Below are 23639 nucleotides of genomic sequence, written 5' to 3'. Positions count from 1 at the left end.
CTTTGATCATGGGGAGGACTTCTGTGGGAGGATTGTGCCTGGACATGCGCTGAAGGCACTACCTTCTTGCAAAAGTTGTTTGACAGGTCCGGGCTGCCAAAAAAAAAGTGTGGACCTGTCAAACAGATCAGGCTGGAGGTCCCCCACCACCACCACCAAAACCACCCTGTACGCAAGGGGCTGGAAGACTGGTGGACCTCCTGACCCCTCTAATCCCCCCCCCCCTCCACTGGACAAGTAAGTGAGGCCACTAGACCACCAAGGCACATTAAGGTAGGTTCAGGGAGGGCACCCTGAGGCTCGGGAGAAGCCAGCCCACCTGCCAATACCAGCCCAGAAACCTTAACCTGGACAAATGGGCGGGCTTGAAAAAAACCACCCAGACCCCCTGACAGTCCCCATGGTAATCCTATTAAAGATATAGAGAATTTTCTTCATAACAGGAACTTGCACTTCGTTAACTTCCCTATAGTCTCTAATATATTTCGAAAGGAAATGTTTAGGAAATACCTGTTGGAAATGTTAAAAATACCTGAAGCTTCTGTACCACCTTAAGCCTGAGTTTGTTATTTGCCTTTGTGGAAGGAAAAGCAGGCACGGAAGCATGAAGTCTCTGTTACATAAACATAGTAGATGACGGCAGAAAAAGACCTGCATGGTCCATCCAGTCTGCCCAACAAGACAACTCATGTGTGCTACTTTTGTGTATACCCTACTTTGATTTGTACCTGTGCTCTTCAGGGCACAGACCGTATAAGTCTGCCCAGCACTATCCCCGCCTCCCACCACCGGCTCTGGCACAGACCGTATAAGTCTGCCCAGCGCTATCCCTGCCTCCCAACCTCCAGTCCCGCCTCCCACCACTGGCTCTGGCACAGACCGTATAAGTCTGCCCCGCACTATCCCCGCCTCCCAACCTCCAGCCCCGCCTCCCACTACCGGCTCTGCTATCCAATCTCGGTTAAGCTCTGAGGATCCTTTCCTTCTGAACAGGATTCCTTTATGTTTATCCCACGCATGTTTGAATTCCGTTACCGTTTTCCTCTCCACCACCTCCCGCGGGAGGGCATTCCAAGCATCCACCACTCTCTCCGTGAAGAAATACTTCCTGACATTTTTCTTGAGTCTGCCCCCCTTCAATCTCATTTCATGTCCTCTCGTTCTACCGCCTTCGTATCTCCGGAAAAGGTTCGTTTGCGGATTAATACCTTTCAAATATTTGAACGTCTGTATCATATCACCCCTGTTTCTCCTTTCCTCCAGGGTATACATGTTCAGGTCAGCAAGTCTCTCCTCATACGTCTTGTTACGTAAATCCCATACCATTCTCGTAGCTTTTCTTTGCACCGCTTCGATTCTTTTTACATCCTTAGCAAGATACGGCCTCCAAAACTGAACACAATACTCTAGATGGGGCCTCACCAACGACTTATACAGAGGCATCAACACCTCCTTTCTTCTGCTGGTCACACCTCTCTCTATACAGCCCAATAACCTTCTAGATACAGCCACCGCCTTGTCACACTGTTTCGTCGCCTTCAAATCCTCAGATACTATCACCCCAGGATTTGAAGGTGACGAAACAGTGTGACAAGGCGGTGGCTGTATCTAGAAGGTTGTTGGGCTGTATAGAGAGAGGTGTGACCAGCAGAAGAAAGGGGGTGTTGATGCCTCTGTATAAGTCGTTGATTCATTGGATGTAGTTCTGTAAATAAAATGGGTCTTGCAATCTTTTTGGAAATGTCCTTGGATTCACATGTCATTCCTGCGACTTTGTTAGTTACCCTAATTTTTTATGCTGATAGGGATTGGATATTAAAGCTGTTCTTTAAGTATAAATATTCTTTTGTTTTGTGGACTTAAAATCTGTGCTTTTCCTGATGTGGCTTGCGCTACTCAGAAGAAGAGACAGCAATGTTGGCTCTTACGTTCAAGAGTGTTGCAGATTGGAGTGGTTGTTTCTTAAGTATCATGGTAAAAGCATTGTGAAATATAAGGATTCTAATGTTTATTTATTTATTTTATTTTTGTTACATTTGTACCCCGCGCTTTCCCACTCATGGCAGGCTCAATGCTTTCTTTGAATCATCTTAATTGTCTTTTTCTCTTAGTAATAAGCAACCACTTTGAGCCTCCACCCCAATCTGATGCCAACCCTGCCCCCACCCAGTCTGGCATCTCCTGCCTTCCCTCCTCAACCCTCTTCTCTGTGATTACCTTCTTTTTTTTCTCTTCCAAAAGGCGGCAGCGACAGTGGTTCCCATAGGCTGCCCTGCCACGGTGCCACCAGCACCGGCCTCTTTGCTCTACTGCATCCCACCTCTGAGGAAACAGGAAGTTACATCAAGAGGTGGGTCACAGTAGGGAGAAGAGGCTGGTGCTGGCAGCAGGGCAGCCTATAGAAATTGTTGCCACTGCCACTTTTTGGAAAAGAAAAAAATAAGGTAAATGTGGGTAACAGGGTTGAGGAGGGAAGGGGAGAGTGTCTTTCCCTGGAGAGTGCCACCTGAGGGCCACCACTGTCCACCCCTACTCAGTCTTTTCTGTCCGTTTAGGAAGGATAAGGCTGTCTAGATGAATTAGGCTGTTGATATATGGAAGATTCACTTTTCTTTTCATTAAGAAGTATAAGATACTGTTTCTTTTCATTTATTTACCTCTTCTACTTGAAAATTGGAGGACTATAGGTTAGGTACAAGGATTTTTCCTTTCATTGGTATTTTTGCCATTTTGAGTTTTTGTGCTTATCCCATTTTCTGGATCAATTCTTGTATTTGTAACGTAAACGTTTGCATAAATAAAACATTTTTTTTAAATGAGTGGTCTCACCATTTAAATAGTGACACTGACGTGTAGGTTTGTAAAACGGGGTCAGCTACACATGGAAGGGGGCCACTTAAACATGGAAGTTGTGACATAGACACGTCAACATTCAGTTCAATTTTTCAATGTGTACCTTTGTAAAACTGCTGCTCCCGCTGCACATACCAGCATATACGCATGCCCGCCTGTACGTATTTTGGAAAAAGGCCCTGTGTTGACAGTCCCTTTTCTAATACCACCAGAACTGAGCACATCCTGACCTGGATTTCTCAATTTCGATATCTACATTGACTGTAAAATGGGGCTCATGGTGTTTATCTGCCATCGTGTTCTATGTTCATTAAAACTTAATATACTGCCTTTACTCTTTGGAGACCAAAGCAGTCTACAAATAAAGTATGATTAAAGCGGTGTGGTAGCCGTGTTAGCCCACTTTTAAAGGTAATACATTGGACTAACAATACATTTTTTTAAATTAGCTTTCAAAGGTAACCTTTCTTCTTCAGATGGGAAATAAGCAAATGTTGACAAATATTAGAATATATAAGTGAAACACAAAAGCATTCCAATAACAGTTTCACAGGAAGAGGGTGGGGTGGGTTATATAACTACATAAGTAAGTACATAAGTAATGCCACACTGGGAAAAGACCAAGGGTCCATCGAGCCCCGCATCCTGTCCACGACAGCGGCCAATCCAGGCCAAGGGCACCTGGCGAGCTTCCCAAACGTACAAACGTTCTATACATGAGAAACAGGGAGAACTGGTGGGTGAGAGACAGGGAGAGATGGATGGCTGATGAGAGAGTGACAATTCAGTAAGTAGAGTTGTATGGTCTAAAATGGGCTAGAAAACCCAGATCTTTGTTAATATCTATCTATATTGATATTTGTCAACATTTGTTTTTTTTCTGATCTGAAAAAGGGTTACCTTCAAAAGCTAATCAAAGAATGTATTATGTTAGTCCAATAAAAAAGGTATCATCTTATTTTCCTTTCTCTGTTTTGTTTTGTTTTATTTCTATTTATTACAAATATAAAATTATACATACAGATCTGAGAAACAGAACGCCATTTTCACGTAGATAAGATACAACCCAATCATTCAAAGGAAAATTTGGAGGTGGAAAAGGGGATTGGTGGGAATAAAGTTTCACTGGTTTCATCCACAGGGCACACTCATTACATTGTAGTGTTAAATGGCAGTTGGAAGTAGTGAGTCTTTAGATGTGTCTTAAATTTGGGAAAGGAAAGTTTGGCCCTAATAGCAAGGGGGAAGTCATTCCAGAATCTAGGCAAAAGGAAAAAAAAGGCTGAACTGCAAGTTGTTTCATGATATCCTTTCTTGGGGGGAGGGGAAGAACTAGCTGATTTGAACCAAGGGAACGGAGCATATGGGGAAGTGTGTATGAAAGAGGTTCTTTCACGGTTACTGTTCTTTCTAAACTGAGTGGGAGCATAGGAGCCAACTTTTCAAAATGATTGGGGGTGCTGAATTTTTTTTTTTTTACATTTGGTGCATTCCCCCCTCCCCCTCCTCCTCTCCCCCCTCCCTCTCCTCCGAGTTCCAGGCTCCCCCTCTCCTCTGACTCAAGTGCCAGTCCCAACCCCAGCCCGACCTCTTCTCCCTCAACAGTCTTCCGCTCTTGCCTTCCTGCGTGCCGCCCAGAATTTAAAACTCATCTTACCTCAAGGTCCCGGCGGCAGCAGTGAAAGGCGAGTAGGCTCGGCACTCCATTCTCTCTCCACTCTGGTCCCGCCCTCATTTCCTGTTTCCGCAAGGGAGGGCGGGACCAGAGCTGAGAGAGAAGGGAAGGCTGACGTGCCGAGCTTGCTCGCCTTTCACTGCTGCCGCCAGTACCCTGAGGTAAGATGAGTTTTAAATTCTGGGCGGCACGCAGGAAGGCGAGGGTGGAGGACTGTTGAGGGCGGGCAGGTCGGGCTGGCTGGGAACTTCCGGCGGGTCAAATATTGGGGGTGCTCCAGCACCCACGGAGTCGGCGCCTATGAGTGGGAGTCCTGCAACTGCATTGCTGCCAGTGGGGATGGTGCTTCAGTATTGTTTTCAATTGCTAGTGACAGATATTTTCCCTGGAGTCCTGCAGAGCTTGCCTGTCCCTCATTATTGAAACTAGCCGTTAAGCTCATAAAAACGGGCGAGATTTCCAGCTACCCTCCTCGCCGCCGCTCCCTCCCCCCTCCGTGCTGGGCCCCCTGCACTGACCTGACAGCGCCTCTCACCTCCGTGTGAAAGCACTACAGGCAGCAGCAGATCGCTCTGCTGCTGCCTGCAGCGCTTCCACACGGAGGTGAGAGGCACTGTCAGGTCAGTGGAGGGGACCCGATACGGAGGGGGGGTGGGAGCGGCGGTGGGGATGGGGGGGAGGGTGGAGGTTGTTTCGCGTGATGTTCCTTTCCAGGTGGCAGCGGCGGCGTCTGACAATTCGACTCCATTTCCCTCTTTGTTCTGCCCTCTGACATCATGACGTCTTGACGCGAGGACGGGTCAGAGAGGAAAGTCTGTACTGCACATTTGCAAATGAGTACGGTCACTTGCCATTTATATGTTTGATATGATAGTGAAACAGCACCCCCCCCCCCCCCCCCCCACTGGCAGGACTGAAGGTGGAGGACTCCCGCTCAGCTTAGAGGGAATAACATTCATGGCTACTTGTGAGTGCATTTCTTTCATGAAAGTAGCAACTCCTTGTTACAGATTAAGCCTTAACAATAGATTGACCTGATTTTATGGCCATGTATGATTACCTCTTAATCTGTGAAAAATTGCCCTTTCCCAACAAAAAGAACAAGTAAGTTGTAGAGTTCAGAAAAAAGGTTGCTTTATTAGAAAGACAGCATGACAGGCTCTACAAATAAAATGTACATCATTTATGCAGACAGAAGTGTTTTCAAACAAATACCAGGCACAATCAGCTTCTCTACAGTCACCGATGCTTTTCCAATGAAAACAGCTGGCATCACCCACGCTCAGACTCTATTTTACAAACAGAAACACACACTCCATATATATTTATTTATTGTACTCCAACAACAAAAAATAGGGCTGATTAGGACTAACAAATCAGAGCCTAGACCCTAGCCGAAATAATATTTATCCATTTCTCTGACCTCATGTGCACCTTATTTTCTAACTCCTCTTACTCTCTTACCTATCTATGGGGTCCTTCTACTAACCACGGCAAAAAGTGGCCTGCGGCAGTGCGAGCGCATCTTTTACTGCATCCTGGAAAAGGGGTCTTTTTTTAAGGGGCCAGCAAATGGACATGCGGCAAAATAAAAACCAGCGTACGTCCGTTTTCAGCCCCAGACCTTGCCACCACCCATTGACAGCAGTAAGGTCTTATGTGCTACCCAGGCGGTAGGCATGCATCACACGCCCACTGCCGTTTACCGCCGTCTAAGCACCACGAGGAAGCACCACTCCAAATTCTGAATTACCACCCAGGACATGCGGCAGACGGGCGGTAATGCCAATTTGACGCACACTGGATGTGCGTAGGCCCTTGCACAACTTTGTAAAAGGGTCCCTTTATGTTCCATCTGCTTATACCCTACATTGTCAATTAAAAAGTTCTATTACGTATTGTGTTGACATTGTAAGTAGTATACTATGCCATACTTTAGAGAATTCCTTCAAAATGGCAGTAAATAAATCCTAATAAATAAATAAATAAACAAATAAAAATAGATAAACTTGATCACTGCAACAGACACAAAAGAGACAAAGGGATGTGAAAAGAAAAGGAAGGAGTGGAGCAATAACATAATGTTTGGAGCAGTGGGCTGGGAAGCCAGGGTTCAAAACCCACTATGGCTACTTGTGATCTTGGGCAAGTCACTTAACCCTCCATTGCCCACTCCCCCCCCCCCCCCCCCCCCCCCCTCATCCTGGCTATGTTTCTGATGTGCATGTGTCTGAACAAAACCAAAAGCGACAGCACACGTCGGCACCTGTTCCTTCTGCTCCAAAATATGAACCTCGCAAACATTTATGTGCAAGCAATTTTTGCGAAGCTCATATGTAGGTGCAGAACTACAAGCGCCAATATGTGCCTTCACTTTCGGTTTTGTTCAGACATGCACACGTGTCTGTAACCTCCTGTCTGCCTTTAAACGTTGCAGGGGCTTCCTTTGGGTTGCAAAAGGAAACAAAACCGTCAGTTGATTCTCAGAGCCAATATGAAATCTTCTCTATGAACCCTTGTACGTAGCACCATATCTGACAAAAAATTCTCATGGTCACCGCACACCAAAAGGCCCTGTTTATCTCTCTACATTGTCGTAGAATGGCCTCATTAGTATTCATTTTAATGCAAAGTGTGGGCATATATTCTGCATGGCTTAACAGCCGTGCTCAATTCCTCTCTGTATTGCTCGGCACATACAACTTATTTACAACCCTCCGTAATCACGTGATTAGGTATGCCGGTAGTTTTATGCATTGGCCCCTTAGATTTTAAGTCCCTTGGGGACAGAGAACTACCTGAATGTAACATTAAGTAGCATGTGCAAAAATGCCTTAATGTGCATGCTGAGATGGACCCCTTGATAAAAACATGCATTCAAATGTTTATGAAGCCTTCAAGCCTAAAAAGTCTTGGAAATCCCATCCTTATCAGCACGGGGGGGGGGGGGGGGGGGGGTTGGGAGACTGGTGTGCAACCAGAGCAAATGCCATGCCATAGAGTCCCAAGCCTGCCAATGGGCTTTGTGGCTTTCTGACAAATTTCTGCCCCAGGCTCCAGAATCTCTAAATACAGCCCTACTTCGCCCCTATAAACCATCCTGAAAAGGCCACCCTGCAAGAATTCCTTTCCCATATGGAGGAAATCTAGCATGCCCCACTGTCTCTATTCCCTCCTCCCATAAACAAGGTGAGTAGGCACATGAATAAACAGCCCAAGAGCTCAACTGGCTTATTTTAACGTCCTAGAAGCAGGCAGGAGGGAGAATTAACCTTCAGTTTGTTAGAAGTGAGTATTCCTAAGCCCCTTTCCTCTTTATAGTTTTATTTAGTGTGTTTTTTTTCTAGCACAAAAGGTGCCAGTACTCAAATGTTAGGCCACTCTTCAATGGTGGGGTGATCACTGAGGGACCCACCCCACAACAGCCAGGCCCCCTGCAACCAGTCACAGAATCTATGACAAGGTAGAAAAGGGAGGCATAGTTCCCCCTCGGGTGCACGGAGCCGAAGATAACATGGCGCCGTGCACCGAGGGGACATGCGCGATTGTGCCAGCGGGGCGCCCTGGGAGGAGCAAGGTGGGCTAGCTCCCTCCGCAAGAGGGGCACCCCGCTGAGAGAGAGGAGGAGAGGAAACGGGGCTTAAAAGCCCTGGGGAGGAGCCCGGACAGCCTCTTTCGCGTCCGGGCTCCAGGTGCACTGCAGCTCACCTGCATCACGGCCAGCGCTTCCCAGCTACTCGCGCAAAAGGAGACCGGCACAAAAGGAGACCGGGGGAAGCTCACCTGCATCGCACTACTGACGGCGGCGATGGCGACCTAGACCCGCATCACGGCCAGCGCTCTCCGGCAATCCAGGCGACCTAGACCAGCCGGCAAAAAACATCCCGGTTCCCCACACCAGCTCCGGCGTGGGAGAGAAGAAACAGGAGAGGAGGTCAGCACGATCCGGCATCAAACTTCTGGAGTTGGCTGCCGAGTGTTGCGGTCGTGCCAGGAGGCAGAGTTGTAAGTAAAAGAAAAAACAAAAAAAAACCGGGGCTGTTTTGGAGAGCAGGGAGGCATAGGGCATGACCATGCTGCTGCTGGGGGCGGGCCATCTTGGTCAGCATGAACATGCTGGTTAGCTGGAACATGCTGCTGCCGGGGCGGCAGCCATCTTGGTTAGAGCAGACCTCTGTTTCTGCAGGGGGCGGCCATCTTGGATAGGGCAGACTCCTCAGGCCATTAGATGATATCGGGGACAGCCATATTGGGGAGGGCATTTCCATTTCAGAATTAGAGGCAAGGATGTGAATAGGAGTCGGCCATATTGGGGAGGGCAGGAATCTGGCAATCACTCTGGTACAGTTTTAAAGTGAATAAAAAAAAAAAAAACAAACAGAAGGGGATTCTTAGCAATATTGTACCTACACCGAGAGGCAGATATTAACTTGTTATCTCTTAAGTCTGTGAGATTGCCAGATATTAACTTGTTATCTTTTAAGTCTATTTAGATCCTTGTTTGTCGGCTACCTTGCATTCCCTCCCCCATCAGAATGGAAGCAGGTACAGAGGCGTTTGAAACCCGTCCCACACAGGAAGTCAGAGCGGAGGACGGGCGCAGCGCGGCACCCCCAATTGAAGTCGAGCAGACAGTGTATGACGCAACTGAGACGCCACCACCGAGCACCGCAGACAAAAAGAAGCAAGCGAACAAGAAAGCAGCCGCCACCGAAGACTCCGTAGCAGCCAAGAAAGACAAGAAAAAGCAATCTAAAGGAAGGCAGGATGCAGCCACTTCAGGAAGTTGGCCGTTCTCACCAGTTTTCCCCGGATGGACAATGCCTCAGAACTTAGCTGAGCAGGCGACGGGGAGCTCGAGGCCAGTGGAAAAAGGGCAGCACAAGATCACGCCTCCATGGCCGTATGGGATGGGATGGGGCTACCCCCAACAACCACCATACTATGGGGCGTGAACAGGATTTGCCCCCCCCCCCCCCCCTTACCAGCCATGGTGTGTAGAGCCCTGAGCTCTTTCATTAAAACTTGGGGTCCAAGGGTTAATTTTAGCAGACAATGGAAAAGGTGCCGGTATTCAGTACCCCCTCAAAAAAAGCCCTGGTTTTATTCTACTTTCTAGTAAATAGGTGTCTTATTGGGGGTTTTTTTTGCATCCCAAAAGCATGATTTAACAGTTTTATTCACTAAAATAACTTCCAAATGTTTGTTGATTCTTCTATTTTATTAACCAGTGAGCTCCTCATTTTTCCTCCAGTCTTTCCAGTGAGTAATCATTGAAAACATACAGACAAATGCAGCAGACATTAAAAGGAAAAAAAAAGTGAAACTTTTATTGAACGCTAGCGTTCAGAGTTAATGTTAGGAGATTCAGAATACCACGTGCACCGTTTGTCTCATAGAAAAAAAGCCTAAGTGCATCTGAGTCTAAGCTACTTCCTTAGTTTCTGATGGAACCCATTTCCCTTAGTCTGGTACAATTTCAAGAAGCAATTTAACATGACCTACCAAAAAGCTGATTCAGCTAAAATGGTCAGCTGTAAGAGCATAGCACTGTTACTACTACTACTACTACTTAACATTTCTAGAGCGCTACTAGGGTTACGCAGCGCTGTACAGTTTAACAAAGAAGGTTAGTCCCTGCTCAAAGGAGCTTACAATCTAAAGGATGAAATGTCAAGTTGGGGCAGTCTAGATTTCCTGAATAGAGGTAGAGTGGTTAGGAGCCGAAGGCGACATTGAAGAGGTGGGCTTTGAGCAATGATTTGAAGATGGGCAGGGAGGGGACCTGGCGTATGGGCTCAGGGAGTTTGTTCCAAGCATGGGGTGAGGCGAGGCAGAAAGGGCGGAGCCTGGAGTTGGCGGTGGTGGAGAAGGGTACCGAGAGAAGGGATTTGTCTTGAGAGCGGAGGTTACGGGTAGGAACGTAAAGGGAGATGAGGGTAGAGAAGTAAGGAGGGGCTGCAGATCGAGTGCATAAGGTTTTCCTCTTTCTCAAGTAGCTCTCTGGACCTCTATCAGTAAACTGATCTTTGATAGGGATCAACAGCACAGGAGCTGCCAAGTTACCCATTCCAGAAGGGAGACTTTTTGGCCGATCCTGGATTTCTGGCAACCTCATGCTGGTGCATTATGGGACCTGCAACACTGATTTTAATGCGTAGAATCACGGACTACAAATACTACACTGTTTTGGGATGTAAATTTAAAAGCAGGATTGGCCAAACCATCTCCCTCCTGGAATGGGTAACTTGGCAGCTCTGGGAGAGAAATGTTTTAATTTGAATGGTAGCTTTCCCTCTAAAAGGTGTACAGAACCACATTACTCTGATAAACGATAATATCTGACCACAATTCTGACCTTAGTTTTCGAGGTGAAATATATGCATCGACTTCCTCTTGAGTGTGAAACTTGCTTTCACACCATCCTACCTGTAAGTTCACGCTCCTCTTTCAAAGATTTGTTTTATAAATCCCTTCAATTAGCCATAGAAGATGACAACAGTGATCTTGATCGGGTCCCAGGCACCAAGATTGGGTATTGGTTATGGATATGATCCTGTTGCACTGGGTACACTTCTTAAAGCCACTGTGAACATATTCTGGGACATGTCTGGAAAAATAGCTACAATTAAATCAAACAATACAGGTGTCCTAGGGCTAGGCCTTCTGAGGCCAAGAGGGGCTGACAAAAAAAGAAAACAGAAATGCCAAAAAAAACTAACTAAAGTGGCTATCAGGGAAAAGTAGATCCCATATGACAGCAACAGGACTTACACAAGCAAAGAAATAGTGGCAAAAAAATGCCTCAATAGTTCAAACCCGACTCTTCTCCCAAACCTCTAATGCATATGATGACTGACTACTCACACACTCCACACCTGAGCTGGACTAGCTTCCTGCACACCCTGTAACTTAGACCAGTCCCTCATATCATATTTCACTGTACATATCATTTCCTTTCAATATAGCCACCCAACTATTTATCCCAGTTGACTCTGCATTACCCATCTTGTCCCTATCTATATATTGGCACTTGGCCACATAGTAAGATGTTTCATTATATCTTAGCAACAGCAATAGTATCATATCCATGCTATTTGAAAGTTCTAGCAGGGCCAGTCTTAGGCATGGGCGACAGGGGCGGTTGCACAGGGCCCCGCGCTCCTGGGGGCCCTGCATCTCTGGCACGTCTGTTCTCCTGTCTCGGAACACCTCCCGTACCTTAATATGCATCCACATTTCAGTACAGAGCATCAGGCAGCGGCAGCGATTTCCATATCCCATCAGCTGCTGAGCCCAGAACCTCCTCACTGCTGCATCCCGCCCCCTTTTGATGTCACTTCCTGCTTCCGTAATGCCAGGATTCAGCAGCGAGGAGGCTCTGGGCGTGGCAGCTGACAGGATATGAAAATTGCTGCCGCTGTCTACTGAAACGTGGTGGATGCACATCAAGGTACAGGATAAGGTGGGGTTCCGAGAACTCCAAATCTCCTATTAAACTGTGGTAAATTATGGCTTATGGTGGCGAGCACAGGAGGGGTATGCAGGTTGTGGGCACTGGTGTGGGGTGGGGGGGCGTGTTGCAAAATAACTCTCCTCTCGTGTGTCTGGGCAAAAAACTCTTTATTTGGGAGTCAATCCCCTTCTTATATACTCTATGAATATTCATGGATATTACATGTATTATCATTACTATTGGTTACATTTTGCTTACACAACCATGATCATGCATTGCTTACAAGAACAACTCTACATGAACAGCTCGTGAACCTGCTCAGGAATGTACAAACATCACCTGCTATTCTGCTACTTTCTCAGGAAAGAACAAAAACATCACATGCTAGATTCTCAGGAATATACAAAACATCATCTGCTGCCTGTATCCAAATACATTCTATCTACATCTCCACCTTTTTTTTTTTTTTTTTTTTTTTTTAATGAAATCTCCGTGGTGTGCCAGCTGGAGATGGAGGTGGAGATGTTTGTAATAGCTTATAAACATATTGAGCAGAGTGACGTGTTGGAGCGAATGGACGAGGAAAACATAAAGAAAAAAGGTTAGGAATGCATTGTATACAACAGCAAAAAATAGTGAAAACAAAAATACCAATGACTAAATACTGGATAATAGGGCGGAGCCAGGTCCAAGGGATCCATTGCCACAATTGATCCCATACATCAGAGAGTAGGTTATTATGAATAGTAATATGAGTAGTTAAATTCCGTAGGAAAGCTAATTGTTTGTCAATGGCCTTTGAATTGTCAGATAAATTAAAACAGCACATGTCCTGAAACTCTTCGCAACCATGATGGTTAAGTAATAAAAGATAATCAATGGCTGCTCGATTTTGTAAAACTCCATGACGTAATTGCTGTTGCTCAGCATTAAGTAAACTAATAGCAGTGGAGGTTGCATTGATTGATTTAATTGCCCAACAGGCTAATTCACGAATATTTTTTGCATTTGCCGCTGCCAATGCAGGGACACCTATTAATGAAAATGCAAGTGCCAGATATTCAGTTTGACTCAGAAATTTAACATTATCATTGCAATTGGCAGCAAGGGTCATACGCTTGGATCGCATATGTGAGGAGTTAGAAAATAAAATATGTTTACTGGGAAGTACCATAGTGAGTCGACTTAGACAGCATGTAGTACCATCAGATATATTAGCTGGAATATAATTAAAGGTATACATTCCACATGACCAAAACCAGCCAGGGGGTAAATGAGTAAATTTATAAATATATGAAACATTTTCGTAGGAGCTACAATTTAACAAAGTTGGTCCAAAATTAACACAATTTGATCGGGTACAATTAACCATACGAGCACATGTCATATTGATACTAGCTATTTGATTGGTTCTCACATGCATTGCCAAAGTAGGCGGCAACAGGGTTTGTGTTCCCCAATTATGGTATTCATAAGAAGCATTTCGATAGGATGAATTAACAGGAAGCTGTGAATAAAACCAAGTATCATTTTGCATATCTTTAGGATCATGACATACTGGAATCAGGCAAGTTGCCAAAACTTCTCCAACTGCCTTTTGATGAGAAAGACAGAAATCAGTTTGGTTCAGTGAAATTGCAAACGCTTCCCAAATATTTTTTGTGGGAAGTAATTGTGACTGTCCACAAGGTATGTACAAACAACAACACAGTAGAAGCAATGTAATGGAATTAGCATTAAGCGCTGCAATAATAGCCACTACGAAGTTATCATCAGTCTTTTCAATATGAGCTTTTTCTAAAGTCTCTGTAGCTTGTTGACTCAAGGCTTTAATTTGTCCCCAAGTAACAGGAGCATTAGGTTGACGAGTCACTGACCGTTTGCGTGTTTGCATCTGCGGTCCTTGAAGGGTGAGTGTGAAATTGGGAATTGGGTTGTGAAGACCTTGATGCCACGACATGAGGTTTCACCCACTTTGCTGGAATCCACACCGGGCCAGAATCTGTTTGAACAGCAGCGTAACCACGACCCCAGGTAAGGAGAGGCACAGGGGAACTCCACTGATCAGAAGGTAGTTGTCGGTATATGACCAAAGGACGAGATAAAGGTGGGGCAGGAGTACGAAAATGTTGTTCAAATCTGGAAGAAAAAGTTTTTGTAGCAGGATTATTGATGAGATTGAGATGATTCAGTGTGTAAAGGATTTGTGCTAAGCATTCATCAATGCTTACTCTATGACGGAGAATACCGTCTTTTTTTGTAGTCAGATTACTTAAAGCAGTTTTCAGTGTGCGATTAGCACGTTCAACAATAGCTTGACCAGTGGAGTTATAGGGGATACCAAAAAGGTGCTCAATATGCCAGAGGGTCAGGAACTCCTGTAAGGAGGTGGAAGTATAAGCAGGGGCATTGTCTGTCTTGAGAGTTTTAGGAACACCCATGACCGCAAAAGCTTGGAGAAGATGAGAGCGGACATGAGATGTAGTTTCCCCTTTTTGTGCAGTGACCCACAAAAATCCAGAATGAGTATCAACAACCACATGAAGCTTAGACCATTGACCAAAAGGGGGAAAGTGAGTAACGTCCATTTGCCAGAGGCTATTAACTTCCAGACCACGAGGATTAACTCCAGGAAAAAAGGTAGTAGGAGCTGAAAAGGAACATTGTGGACAATTTTTGATAATAGCTCTAGCTTCTTCTAAAGAAATTTGAAACTGGCGAGCTAGGCTAGGTGCATTTTGATGATGAAGTTCATGACTGCAGTGTGCTGTGGAGAAAAAATGAAGATGGCGATCCGCTCGAGCATTCCCTTCAGACAGACCACCAGGAAAAGGTTGATGACTGCGGATATGACCTATAAAGAGAGAAGAAAGGCGATTCTCCAAGTAACCTTGGAGGGTTAACAGTAAAGCATAAAAGAGGCATCCATTTTGAATGATACATAACTGTCGGGCATGCGACGGACAAGATTAGCACAATATTGACTGTCAACAATAAGATTCAGTGGTTGATCTGAAAATAAAGAAAGAGCCAGGATGATGGCAGCAAGCTCTGAACGTTGAGCAGAGGTTTGTGGAGAGGTAAATTTGACGTGCCATTTGTTCAGATTGTACCAAGTAACCACCCCACGAGTGGGACTACCATCTGTAAAGACGGTGAGAGCAGTAGGGAGTGGACGTAAAGAAATGGGATCATGAAGAGTGATTGGCAAAATGGATGTGCCCTGTATGCGAGGGTCTTTAGGATAGTGGCAATCTATAATACCAACATAAGTGGCTAAAATAAATTGCAAGTCGTCGGAGAACTGAATCATTTTTTCCCACTGCCACAAAGAATGAGGAATGATGAGTTTAAGAATGTCGAAACCAGTCATGAATGTTGCTCGCTCTCGAGCTTTAGTAATCAGCAAGGCTAGTTGCTGGGGCCATTGTGTAATAGTAGAATGGAGAGTATTCTGTAAATAGACCCATTCTATCAATTTCGGAGGAGTTGTATCTTGATATAAGACACCAAACGGTTGTCGGTGGGTGGGGTCTTTGAGAACGCAAAAACAAAAAAGGGCAAATGCATCTCGTCTATCTGTCCATTTTGTTTGTAAGATTTGATCCAATTGTGACAGAATTGTTTGTTGCGATGCAGTGAGTGTAATTAATTCAGCAGGTGTTTTATGACCTTTTAATGCGAGAAACAGGGGTTGTAAAAATTCTGTAGGAAGTTTCAAGTAGGGACGTAACCAATTGAGATTTCCTAAAATCTCTTGTAATTGATGTAATGTCGTGGGAGACTGTAAATTGAGATGAGGAGCGACAGGTTGGGCTGCAGCTTTAGTCATACGGAAACCTAGATATAAATAGGGTTCCTTTTCTTGAACCTTCTCTGAGGCAATTGTTAATCCTGAGGAGGCCAAGATAGAAATTAAAGTAGATTTCCAAGAAGGGGGAAGAGTTATCCCTGCAATTAGTATATCATCCATATAATGATATACCAAAAGTTGAGGGAAATAGGCACGAAATGGTTGCAAGGCTTGATGAACATAGTATTGACAAATAGTGGGTGAATTTAACATTCCCTGGGGCAAAACTTTCCAACAATACCTGGTAGTAGGGTGTGCATTATTGTAAACAGGTACAGTAAAAGCAAAGTATTTATAATCTTTTTCCTGGAGAGGAATTGAAAAAAAACAATCCTTCAGATCTATAATAGCTAATTGATAATCATAAGGAATCAAATTAGGATTTGGAATACCACATTGTAACGGGCCCATTGGTTCTAAAATCGCATTAATAGCTCGTAGGTCATGTAAAAATCTCCATTTTCCGGATTTTTTCTTGATCACAAATACCGGAGTATTATATGGAGAATTGGTAGGCTCAATGTGATTTAATTGTAATTGTTCTTCCACCAATTGATGTAAAATCAACAGTTTTTCTCTGGTAATCGGCCACTGCTCTACCCAAACAGGTTTGTCAGTTTTCCATTCCAAAGGAAGAGAAAAAGACATATTTATGAACTGTTAATCAGGTAGGATCAATGATGCATCTAATTGTTCCAAAAGGTCACGACCCCATAAATTAAAGGGTACTTGTAAAATACAGGGCTTAATATGTCCTAGAACCTTGGTATCGTTAGGATATGTAATAGATAACCATTGAGAACTTTGGGAGGCTGACTGAGTTCCCCCTATTCCTGTCACATGTGAAGTATCTTCAATGGGCCATTCCACAGGCCATTGTTTATAAGCTATGACAGAAACATCCGCCCCGGTATCTAATATACCAACAAAGGGCTTTTGTTGCAATAAAAATTGAGCAGTGGGTCGTGCATTAGAAACCGGTTTTAAAACTGCACTTACCTGTCGCGTAGATCCAAAGCCCCCTGTACGAGAGACAGTAGAAGGAATAGGTGCTGTAAAATATGGTAAAATAATTAATTGTGCCCACGAGTCCCCGGGAGAAATTGTTAAAGGTGATGAGGACCATACTTGAATTTTAACAATGCCTGTGTAATCAGCATCAATAACTCCAGGGATAACATGAATACCTGCCTTCGATGCAGAGGAGCGAGGTAATACTAAACCTACAGTAGCCGCTGGAATGGGTCCTTTAAAGGTAGTATTATATACCAAAACTTCATGAGGTAAGATGGCAGTTTTACATTCCGCTGCAATAAGGTCAATTCCTGCACTACCTTGTGTAGCAGTAGTACTATGAGCAAAAGACCCTTGCACTCCCTTTGGACCGAGGTTAGGAGTTAACCCGGAGCAAAGTTTTTTGGGGGTGGCGGTGTGGAATTAATTGGATTAGAGCGACATTGATTGGCCCAATGATATCCTTTTTGACATCGAGGACATTTTCGAGAAGGTCGAGAAGGTCCTTTTGCAAAGTTGGCACCCCCTCCTGGGGCTCTACACTGAGCTCGAAAATGTCCTGGTTTCTTACAATTAAAACACGTCCCCTGTGGCTTATTACCTTTTTGTATAGCTCCTGCTAACAAATTCATAGAATAACCATGAGTCCCCACATCTGCACATGCGCTCAATAAATCTGCTAAAGTAATTCCTGGGCGATGAGCTACAGTCTGCAATGCCTTTTTGCAATCTGAATTTGCATTTTCTTGGGCTAATTTAATCAATAACTCTGTTTGCGCATCAAGATTATCAATTTGCCTAGTTACAGCTTCCTGCAATCGATTAACAAATTGAAGGTAAGATTCGGTTGCACCCTGTTTAATTGATGCAAAAGATTTTGTTGGTTTATTCCCTTCTGGTGTTCTTTTAAATGCTCGCAAGATACAAGTGCCTATGGCTTGAAAACAGGTATCGTTTTGTTGAATTTGCATATCAAGGGTTGAAAATGGTCCCGATCCATAAATTTGATCAGGCACCAAATTAGTCCCAGTGATAAGTTGTGCTGCTTGCTTATATTCATTATCCCACACTACATATTGCGCAGGAGTTAACAGCATACGGAAAAGGTCTTTCCAATCTTTTGGAGTCATTAAGTAACCGTTACTAATCCCTTCTATCATGCCTTGAACAAATGAACTTTTTAAACCTGATTCTACGATAGCTCTACGTAATTCTCTCAAAACTTGATAAGGTAGAGCAGTCCATTCTGCATGATGTGTTTCGTTCCCTGCCTCTATTGTTGTAGTTCTAGTAACTGGGTATAAATTAGGATTAGGTTCCGAATTATCCCATAGATCATCGTTCCAAATGAATTCACCATTTTTTCGTGCTTGCTGTATACCTAATTGAATTAAACTAGGTCGTTCTACGCTCTTTGGTGTTTTGGTAATAATAACGCTATCATTAGCGTTGTTGTTTTGGATATTTTCAATTGGTTTATTAGGGGTAGTAGTAGTAAAGTCAGGAGTTTTGTTTTGCTCTTCCCTTCCCATATCGGTGGCCAGCCGACAAGAAGGAGGAGAAGGTGTAGGTCCAAGAGTCGCGGGAGGTAAAAGAGACCAGGTCTTGCCTGGCAATTTGTTGGATATATTTTCGTTAGTAATGCCTGTCAATCCAGAAGAGAGAATTACTATAGTAGAATATATCTCTCTCCAAGTCAATAATATAGGAGTCGAAACTCTAGGCTCTAAACGAAACTGCTGCCCTATCTTTTCCCATGTTTGAGGATCGAATGATCCCTTCTCTGGATACCAGGGACATTGACAAACTATTTCCTCAATTAAACGCTCTATATCTTTAAGAGTTATTGGATTTCGGGAGGAACCATATCTTTGCGTTATAGTATATAGCTCCTGTGCATGTTGTTTATGTGATGATGTTAAATTTCCCCCCATACTTACAGTGTTCCGTAGAAGGAATGGCGCGCTGACTGTTCCAGTCGTAGTAAGTACGTCACGTTTTCACCGATCACGTCGGGGATCACCAGATGTTGCAAAATAACTCTCCTCTCGTGTGTCTGGGCAAAAAACTCTTTATTTGGGAGTCAATCCCCTTCTTATATACTCTATGAATATTCATGGATATTACATGTATTATCATTACTATTGGTTACATTTTGCTTACACAACCATGATCATGCATTGCTTACAAGAACAACTCTACATGAACAGCTCGTGAACCTGCTCAGGAATGTACAAACATCACCTGCTATTCTGCTACTTTCTCAGGAAAGAACAAAAACATCACATGCTAGATTCTCAGGAATATACAAAACATCATCTGCTGCCTGTATCCAAATACATTCTATCTACAGGGGCGGACACAGGGTTCCACTGAACTGGTCTGCACAGGGCCCCGCAATTGCTAAGACCGGCTCTGTGTTCTAGTGTGTGCTTCTTAGGTGTGTCCCTGGTATTACGATAATTTCATATTCAGAGGCCATTTTACTAAGCCATGCTAAAAGTGGTCGGCATTGTTGTTAGCATGTGGATTTCCCATCCACTGCAGCCACTTTTAGTGTGGCATTAAAATGGACACATTTGTATATTTTTCTGTAATGGCCACTCACTAATTTCCCAATTAGAGCGTGGCCATTACCGCCACCTATTTTGTAGGTGCTAAGGGCTCCTGTACTAACCCCGCACTAATCGGGCAGCCTGCAGCAATGTGCCCATGCTACCCAATTAGCGTAGAGCGCAGCTGCTCTCCGCCCATTGACACACCTCCCATGCTAAAAATATCAATTATTTTTTAGTGTGGGATTAGCACATGATGAATACTACACGTGTGGGACATCTCAGAGGAAAGGTCCCACTTAACTTTCTTTCTAAGAAGTTCTGAGAGAAGAGGGCATTTTTCTGTTAAGTAAACTTTACTTTGCATTGTGCTTTGGAAACTTAAAGATTGGGGTTTAAAGGAGGAATTGTTAGTGATAGGCAGAATAAAAATATAAAAAAGCAAACTTTATCAACTAATCTCCATACTCTTTTTCCCCCTAGTTTTAAACCTTGAACTTTGTACCACAGCATTAACAGCCTCTAAAAGGCACAGAATGACCCAGTTTTTAAAGTAGAATGGGGGGAAAGACAGTCTCCCAGCAGCACATGGTTCAGTGTGGAGTATCCTTGAAGGATACTATTGAAACAGGACATTTAGGGAACCCCAGTAGAGAGGTTTCAACAATGCTGAAAGTAAGTCAGGCGTGCAGCAAGATAAAAGGAACGGAGTCTGGAGTTGACAATGGAGGAGAAGGGTACAGATAAGAGAGATTTACTCAATGAACGGAATTCCCGGGGAGAAGTGTAGGCAGACCTGCCAAGTATCAATGGGAGACACGCGGGTCATTTCCTAAGAAATCAGGATCTATTGCTGAGTGGCCTCCCATCCAGCGACAGCAGGAAGCGCCTTCATAAATCACCATCTCCTGCTACTGTTGATCCCAGGCCCCACGGCAGCAGGAGATAACATTTTATGAAGGTATTTCCTGCTGCCACTGGACGGGAAGACCTTTCCTGTAGCTTCTGGCCGTGAACCAGCTTTGCTGCAGCGGAGTTGTGGGTGGAGCAATGGGCGGGACCGAATTGAGCTGGGGTGAGCTGGGAGCGGACCTTAAATCTCCCACTGAATAGATCGGCCCCCTTGGCAGCTCTGTGTAGGGAGAGATAAGAGTGGAGAGGTACTGAGGAGCTGCAGAGTGAATGTACTTGTAAATCTGTAGGAGGAATTTGAACTGTATGTGGAAACGGATAGGGAGCCAATGAAGTGACTTGAGAAGAGGGCTAATATGAGCATAGGAACACTGTATATACACTGCATCGCCAGCTAAGTGTGATGGCCAAATTGGGCTGCCGAAACAGTAAGCATATCTTTGGCCAGTTTAATCTTAACCGACCAGCGCTGAATATTGATTTGGCTGGTTAAGCTTAAACTGTCCAAAAATAAACTGGATATTCAATGCCGGTCACCGGAAATGGTCTAGCATTCAATATCCAGTCTCACAGCTGACCACAGGAGTTAGCTGAGCTGCCTCCTGCGGTCTGAATATCGGCCCCTAGGTCTGCCATGGTCGTAGCTCTCATCCTTCAACTGCCCCAGATCTCTTCACATATCAGCTGCACAACTCCCCACTTGGCACCCTCCTGAAGTCAGCACACATGCTGACCGCTAATGTAAGTAGATTTTTCACATATTTATAACTGTCCTGCTCTCAAAGTTAAATGCACTGCAGTTTCCTTAGTGCCCTTCCTACAGTGATTATATCAACGAGATATTAAGGGCAATTCTATAACTTGATGCCTAATATTATTTATTTATTATTATTTTATTTTAAAAACTTATATACCCCACACCCAGCCAGTTGGGGTTTTCAGGATATCCCCATTGAATTCAATGCCAGGAATTCTTGTGCATATTTGCTTGAGAAGCCCCAGCATGCTGCTCAGAGCCAAAAACATGCAGGAGGAGCAGCGGCAGTCAATTTATTTGGCCGGCGGGGCTTGATATCCCTGCCAGCAAAGGTAAAGGAGTTCAGAGACGCAAAGAGTGGCCCTTCTCAAAGCTGGAGATTTACCACCACTATGCTGGAGATTGAAGGCCGAGTGAGGTTTTTCTTGTGGGCATCCATAAATATATTGCAAAAGTAAACAACAGCTTCTACAGAGTACATCCAAAACTTAATTATTTTCTCATTTCTATCTTCCCAAATTCCAGACAGCAAATGTACAGATCAGCAGGACTCAAAGCAGCCCAAAACAAGTAATGTCAGAAACACAGTTTATACCTAATTATTCAACCAACCTTAGGATTGATTCACTTTTGGTTTCAAAAAGCAAAACCATGTGCATGTAATGACTGGATAAGTTTAAAGCAAATGCTCTTAATATGTAATTATTTGTAGCAATAATGAAACAGTGATAGAATATTGACATAGTCAACAGATTTTTCCATTGAGCATAATTCATTTTGTATGAGTAGCCTAGTGGTTAGTGCAGTGGACTTTGATCCTGGGAAACTGAGTTCAATTCCCACTGCAGCTCCTTGTGACTCTGGGCAAGTCACTTAACCCCTGGTACAAAATAAGTACCTGAATATATGTAAACCACTTTCAATGTAGTTGCAAAAACCTCAGAAAGGCGGTATATCAAGTCCCATTTCCCTTTCCCTTTAATAGTGTGCTGAACTGGTCAATGCTGGCACATTTAGACTGACTCTGTCCAGAACTTCTGCATGAAAGAAGCCCTTTTCTCAATATTCAATACCTCTCTGTGAAATGGTAGCAATAAAAAAGGCAAGTGTATTTTTATAATCTACCACTGCAATCCACAAAACAAAAGGAGCAACACCCCACCTCCTCAGCCGGTTGGAGCAAGCTCCTTTCTCGATGACTCGACGGTGCCTCCCCGCGAGGGCAACATGGGCCCGGAAGAACGTCGAGTTGCAGGTTCGCTTCTATCAGAGAGAGGAATGGAGGGCCTTGAGCCTGTGAGACCGCCACGGACTGAGGAGGCAGGAACCGAGGGTCAGGACAAGCTACCTGTGAAGTCTTCTGAAAGGTTTGCAATTCCAGTTGAGTTAGTAGTCAAGCCAAAGGAGGTTACACTTGACGCTTTATGGGATCTGGTATCTAATCTGGGGCAGACTTTTCTGAAGCAAATTAATGAGACTATACCTAAAGTAAATTCGTTAGAAACTGCCTTACAAGAGATAGAGGAAAAGATTAAAGTTACTGAAGACAAAGGAGAAAAAATGGAACAAAGAGTTATGAAACTGGAATCAGTACAAATTTTGATGACAAACGATTTGACAAGTCTTAGGAGAAAAATTGAAATGTTTGATAATTACACTAAAAATCATAATCTAAGATTTGTCAATTTTCCCAGGACTGTTGCTCCTCTTGATATGCTAAAACGTTATATGCGGGATATCTTGAATATACCAGAACATAATTTGCCTCCATTTACCTTAGCATATTATATCCCAGGAAAGGAACCGAACCAAGTTTTGGAAAATCCATTAGATGTATCCCGTTTGCTTGAGACTTCTGACACCGAATTAGCAACGGCTGCGACTTTGGTTGCAACCATTGCATTATTACCCGATAAAAATTGGATCTTTCATCTGTTTTTCCGAAATAAAGATAAACTCTTTTTGGGTTTTAAAGTACAACTATTTCCTGATGTTTCTAAAGAGAAACGTAGACGAAGGAAACAATTCTTGCTCCTTAAGTCTGAAGTGTTGCACTTGGGGGGCACCTTTTTTTTTAAGATACCCCTGCAAGTGCATTATAAGACTTGCTGAGAAGAAATATGTCTTTACAGAACCGGCACATGTAACAGCCCTGATAGCATTGGCGACTAGGGATGAGCGTCAATGTATAATTAACTCAACTTAGTAAGAATATGATATCCTTTTGTTACTTTTTTCTTATGATTTACTTTATTTACTCCCGGAATTCCTAAATCTTGGATCCTAAATTATGGACTTGAGTATCAATATTTACCTAAAGAAAATTTTTCTTCTTTTTGATTTGTAATTAACCTTATTTTCATGATGCTTTTCCAATCAAGATGTTTCTTGTAAAATATGATTAAACTGAATAAAGAATGAAATAAAATAATTAAAAAAAAAAACAAAAGGAGCAAGTTCCTACATGCCATCTTTTTCTTTTAATGTAGGCACAGGGGAAAAGATATTAAATGCTCCCAGGTTTCAACCTAATTAATGTTTGTTTGGTTGGGTTTTTTTAATAG

This window comes from Microcaecilia unicolor, chromosome 9, assembly GCF_901765095.1.
Source record: "Microcaecilia unicolor chromosome 9, aMicUni1.1, whole genome shotgun sequence".
Taxonomy (NCBI): Eukaryota; Metazoa; Chordata; class Amphibia; order Gymnophiona; family Siphonopidae; genus Microcaecilia; species Microcaecilia unicolor.
The sequence above is the reverse complement of the archived record's forward strand: the minus strand, read 5'-3'. Positions refer to the sequence as shown.